General features: G+C 42.2%; 1 protein-coding gene across 4 annotated transcripts in view; it reads left to right on the top strand.

The window, feature by feature from the left end:
• The window catches only part of CKAP2 (cytoskeleton associated protein 2), a 94,614-nt gene that overhangs the window by 32,590 nt on the left and 56,277 nt on the right, over nt 1-5,747 (top strand). For 2 of the 4 annotated variants that reach the window (XM_078070411.1, XM_078070409.1), the window contains exon 1: nt 345-429. The exons of the other annotated variants lie outside the window; for them this stretch is intronic. The gene's annotated coding sequence lies outside the window, so the exon portion shown is untranslated. Of the gene's footprint in view, nt 1-344; nt 430-5,747 lie in introns of those variants that run through there. 4 annotated transcript variants of the gene reach the window in all.

Below are 5,747 nucleotides of genomic sequence, written 5' to 3'. Positions count from 1 at the left end.
CGGCAGGGAGGCTCTTCCTACCTCTCGGGACTGGCGGGCGCAGGGGCCGGAGCCGGGGCGGGCGAGGCGGCGAAGCGGCGAGGCAGGCGGGCGGGAGGTCTCAGGGGCCGCGAGGCAACGCGCCGAGCATCCCGCGTCCCGGGACTGCTCGCCCAGGCCGGCGGCGCTCGGCTGCGCGGCCCCGCCCGGACCCGCCCCCGACGGCGCGGGGAGGGCGGCCCCGGAGGGCGGGGGCCCAGCCGGCGGGCGAAGTCAGCCCCGCCCGCTCTGGGCAACGCATCCTCCCCCGCGCGCGCGGCCGGCGGGGCCCCGACGCACACACCCCCACGGCCCGCGGGCCGGACCGGGGCCCAGGGCGAGCCGCAGGCTCCCCACGTTCCGATCCAGTCACTTCTCCCCCGGAGTCATTTCTTCTGGGGGACCACAAAAGTAAGTCATCCGAGTGGCCTAACTGGTGGGCTGTAAACTTGGGTTTCCCAAATGTCCTTGAAGATTCTCAAAAGAGAACAGTTCAGGTAAAGTGCGTCTTCGTTTCGGTTTTTCTTTCTCCGCAGCCAGAGCTGGTTAAATTAAAAAATGACACCTATAAAACTCTTAATTCGCAAGTGTTGAAGTTGTCTTTTTAAAAGAATGCTGGAAGGAGAGCGTTCCACCTTCACAGCTGTGCTTGTTTTTCAGTACACGCCTTGTGAATACAGTTTACCATTTGCTTTTCTTTTACACAAAATATACCGTTTAACAGACGACATCAGTGTGTGGTAATAAAAATCAGAACAGTGGTGGCCTCTAGGGAGCAGGTGACTGGAAAGAGGCCCCAGGGAACTTTGGGGGATGGCAGGTATGTTCTATTGGCTGGGGTGCTGAGTTACGTGGATTTATTATGCCTTTGTTAAAACGCCTCCAACTTAAGATCTGTGCATTTCACTGTAAATTTTACCTCAGTTTTTAAAACTTAAAAATACAGTATTTGCAGGTTTTTGAATCTATCACTTAATCTTTTAAAAGGTAGCACAATTACTCGACAACCAGTTATCAGAGGTACCAAATTTGCTAAGTACTTATCTTGTCCAATAATTAATACTAGCAGTACTAATTAAATCCATCCAAGGCTTTAATGACAGAATTATCTACTCCAACGTCCATTCATCAGCCCAAGTTGAGATTTCTTTTCAAATATATGCCACAGTCCTTGGCAGTTTTGAAAGCAAAAGCTCAATGTAAAGAGTGGGGCTTTGGGGTTAGAGAAAGCTAAGATTAATTCTAGCCCCACTTCCGTAACCTTGGCAAATAATCGCTTCTTTCCTCCACTGTAAAAGGCATCTAATAGTTGAACCAAAGTTTTGTGGTGATTAAGTGAAACATAGAGAAAGCAACTTGCTCTGCATTAACCTTTCAGACATGCTCTCCCTGGAAATCCACCTTTGGGACTTGGGAGGATCTAAATCCAGGTACAAGTGGCTGGATCAATGTGCTTGGACATTTTTGCCTTAATTAGAATTCTTGCCAAACTGTATTTCTGTCTTTATTGCACATTTAAGACATAACTTTTCTAAAAGAAGGCAGCGTAATCATGAAGGGAAAAAAGCTTCCATGGTCTTGGGATTAACTAAAACAAGCTGCTGTCAAGGTAGCTTTAATTCTTTCTGGGTCAGTGACTGGTCTAGTAATCTTGTGCAAATTATAAACATATTCACTATCTTGATAGTATCCTTTATAATACAGGGAGAGATCCTTTATTTCCTTAGATCATGCTCTGAGAGAAAAGCTTTAACTGACTCATGATTACCAGGCCTCAAGGAAGAACACGAATGACCCAATTTTCACACTGTAATAACAAGATCTTACATGTGTGTTAACCTGACTTTTCTGGAGTGCTTCCCACATCATGGATATGCCCCATGTCATGGAATTTGAATAAGACAGAGTATCTCAGACAGGCTGAGCCCTGACAAGTCTGGTTGAGAAGCCTCTTGAGCGGATGGTAAAGGACACAGATTTAGGTTTGCGAGTCAATTCATGACACATTATAATTCAAAAATTGCTCAAGTATTCAGTTAATACTTAACTAGGAATCTACCATGCACAATCATTGACCTAGGCCAGAAGAGATTTAAAAGCTTCACAGTTATAGAACAGTCCTTGAACTTAAGAAACCCAATTCCTCGTTTCTTATGGTATCAAGACAAAATATAGTCATGCAGATGGGACATAACTGTTACGGAGTTGTGTACTGGAAACAGATTTTTCTAAAGCGGGTGGGAATGAGCAAAGTACGATTCTGATTATTGGGCTGGAGGTGGTAAGTGAGTGGGGAAAAGTAAAGAAAGGCAAGTCTGCACAGTCCAAGGAAATATGCCCCAGGAATAGGAAGGGGCATGCCTCATGTTATTCCCCTAACCCAGTGCCTTCCATCTGCTGACAATCTGTTGGTCCTTGTGAGCCTCGTTTATGAGTCTCTTCTTCTCCCACATGGCCTTTCCAGATCCCTTCATCGGAACCAAAGGATCCTCCTCCTGCCTTGCCCAGCACAGTACCTGTGCCGCTTCCGTGACAAGCACCTCATTCCATCTTCAGGGAACACTGTTCACATGTCTATTTGCCCACGTAGGCCACCCTCTTAAAGGCAGGGGATGTATCTTATTCATTTTGCCATCACCACCACCGGTGGCCCACATAGTTCCTCACGCAGTCAATATGTATTTAAAAAAAAAATTTTTTTATTGAATTGAATGGGAGATAAAGTAGGATAAATGGAGCTAGGTTATAAATAGGTATATACATCAGAGTTCATTCATTCAGTTAATATTTATTGAATGTTTACTGTGTGCCAGGCCCTGTTCTAGGCTCTGAGGATATAGCCACGAACAAACCAGATAAAAATTTATCCCCGTGTGGAGTTTACATGAGATCTATCATAAGGGGTGGGATTAGCAATAAATTTACATAAATTCAAGCATACCTAGTGGCCAAAAAACAAAAACAAAAACAAAGGACACACATTTAAATAGTTTAATTATTGGTGTTATAAAAGTCTACTGACGCTATGTAGTTTTTACTGTATATTGTATATAGTAAACTTACTATATTCATAATATATTCATATCCGTGTATCACTCTACAGGGATTCCAATTTTAAGACTATACAGAGAACTTCATTGGCAATTTAAGAAATTTTCAGGGATCATTTTGAGCATGCTTGATTTAATTCCGAGGCACAGTCTAAAAATCTAACCAGCTTATGAGTTGAGACTCTACCATACCAAAATGAAAACGCTGAGATTGCTGGGCAGAGCATGAGAATGAGGACATGACAAATCCATGTCTGCTCAGGCTAGTCTGGTTAAAGGGAACAAGAGATAGTATATTCATGTGAATACACAAGGTCAGTCAACAATGGAATTCACATCAAGAATTAAAACAAAAAAAAACCCCAAACAGTTCATGAGCCATTTCCCATTGTTTTCTTTTAAAGAAACTAAAACAGTAAGATCTTGAGGTCATAAATAAGGAAAAAATTCTTAACATACTGGCTTATTCTCATTAAAGGTTTATCACTTTCATATATTTTTCAAAGAGTATTTTAAAAAGAACACCAAGTTAAGAAAATCATTTAAAAGTTTTCCAGTAATTTTACTCTATATACATTAATTCCAATCATTTAACCCTGAAAACAATCTTTACTTGTACAATGTAAAAAAATTTTTGACAATGACTAGAAAAATTCCATTACTGTAAAGCTACAAACAAATTTTTGCTCCTAAGAGCAAAGTTAATAAAGCAAAAATAATTATACCAGTGATAAGCACCAAGATGAATTTTTTTTGCATTTAGGGCCTGATTGGTTGTATTTAAACATAACCTCTGTAACACCTTATTTGGCAAAAAAAAAAGGGGGGGGATAAAAAATATACAGAGGTCTGGAAACAGTGAAGAATGCCCACTTTAAAAGTAAAACAGTAAAATCATACTTTTTTTTTAATTAATGTAACATTTGCAAAATATATTCATATGTCACTTTTCTTCCTCTTTAGTTCACTTTATACAATTTAGATTGCTCCATTTTTTTTAATGTTTTGTCACACTAATGTAAATAAATATGTTGAACTGTGGGAGTTGGCTGTAATGAATCCAAATCGTAAGAGCTAGACCCAGTAGCTCAAACAGTCTTAGTTGCAATTCATTCCAACTGCTGAAACAGATTATTATTTACCTTTGTAATTTTTTAAAAGCCTTAGCCGGATGAGATACCGTATGTGTAAATGTGTGTGCGTGTGCATATGAATGTGCGTGTACACGTTTGCCAGAGCAGCGTGAGCACAACCCAGAAACAGGAGTGCTATACAAACAAGTTTGCACAATGGCCCGCGAGACGCGGGCAGCCAGACACTGAATTCCCCCCAAACAAACCTGCGGCTGAGCAATGAGGAAAGAAGGGGCTGTGTCATCACACTGTGGAATCAGGGACAGGTTTGGAAAACGAAGACAGGCAGGAGGCCTCAGCTAAGACGTTTCCATGACGCTGGAGGATGCAGGGACTATGCAACTGCCCCACAGGGCATCTGTCGTGGCCTGCGGCGGTGGCCTCCACCACACCCAGTGACAACCAACGTCTTTGGGATCCCAGTGCGTGAGCCGGGGTATCCCCTCCTGCTGGTCACAACAGTTAGCTCAATACAGACACTATCCCTTCTGGAGGCTTAGCCGAAAACCATCACTGCTTTCCATTTTCAACACAGTCTTAGAAGGGGAGTCTCCTTCTGTCCCTGGGGGGGGGGGGGTCCCTGAGTTTGAGGTAATACCGACACACTGTACGCTGGAGAGCAGTAACATACGAAGTCTGGCAGTCCACTTTAGAGCTCAAGCAACCTACATTCAATATTAGCCAGTTTTTGTCATCTCAGTAATACTCTTCAGTGAGATAGTTTCTCTACACAACGTCTAACGTATGGGGTAAAGAAAAGAAAAATATTGTTGGAAGATGAAAGATTTTTTAAAGTTCTTTGATGAAACTCCTTAAGGGAAGGAAAAGGAGACCGATTACTTGTCTACCTTCTTTGTTCCTGTCCCTGGCTTTTGAGGTCAAAGAGCACCAAGGTTTCTGTTAAGTTACTTAAAGGTTCTCCCGGCCCCTCCACCCACCCACACAATCCTAGGGAATTCCTCAGCCGTCTACTTTCCAAATTTGTAATCATTATCTCTGGGCGTGTCTATACAGCTCGTTAATTCAGTTTCAAAATCCACAGCATTTTTTAAACAAAATGAGATAGTTGCATTCTTTAAATGCCAGCTGTGAAATCATCACTTGAAAAAAAGAACGAGTCAGATTATATATACATAAGTCAAATACAGTTTTCTCCTTTTTTAAGGTACCTGTTGAAGACATGCTTATGACTGCTTCTCAAGAAAAGCCCTTAGGAAAGGAGCCTCATACGGTGTTCTGCGGTCTGATGTTCTGTCCCAATGCTGTCAGTTCTTAAGTTACATTGTAGGTATGACTGGCTTCATGAACTACCACCCTGCCCCCGAAAATGGGCATATTAGATGCAGAGAAAAACTTTGTTTATAATTCAATGAATTTTAGTCACACCAGAAAAATGATCTAACCCGTCCAAACATGCAACTTCTTTCTTCCCCATTAACTAAACTCCCGTCTTTAAAAAAAAAACATCAGGTTTGAGGATCAAGTAAAATCCACCATATTTCAAGTTAAACTCTGAGGGTAGCATGATTTCAAATTCATAGTGGCA

The sequence above is a fragment of the Halichoerus grypus genome, chromosome 4, assembly GCF_964656455.1.
Source record: "Halichoerus grypus chromosome 4, mHalGry1.hap1.1, whole genome shotgun sequence".
In the NCBI taxonomy this organism is placed as follows: Eukaryota; Metazoa; Chordata; class Mammalia; order Carnivora; family Phocidae; genus Halichoerus; species Halichoerus grypus.
This window is presented reverse-complemented; position numbering and strand designations above follow the sequence as displayed.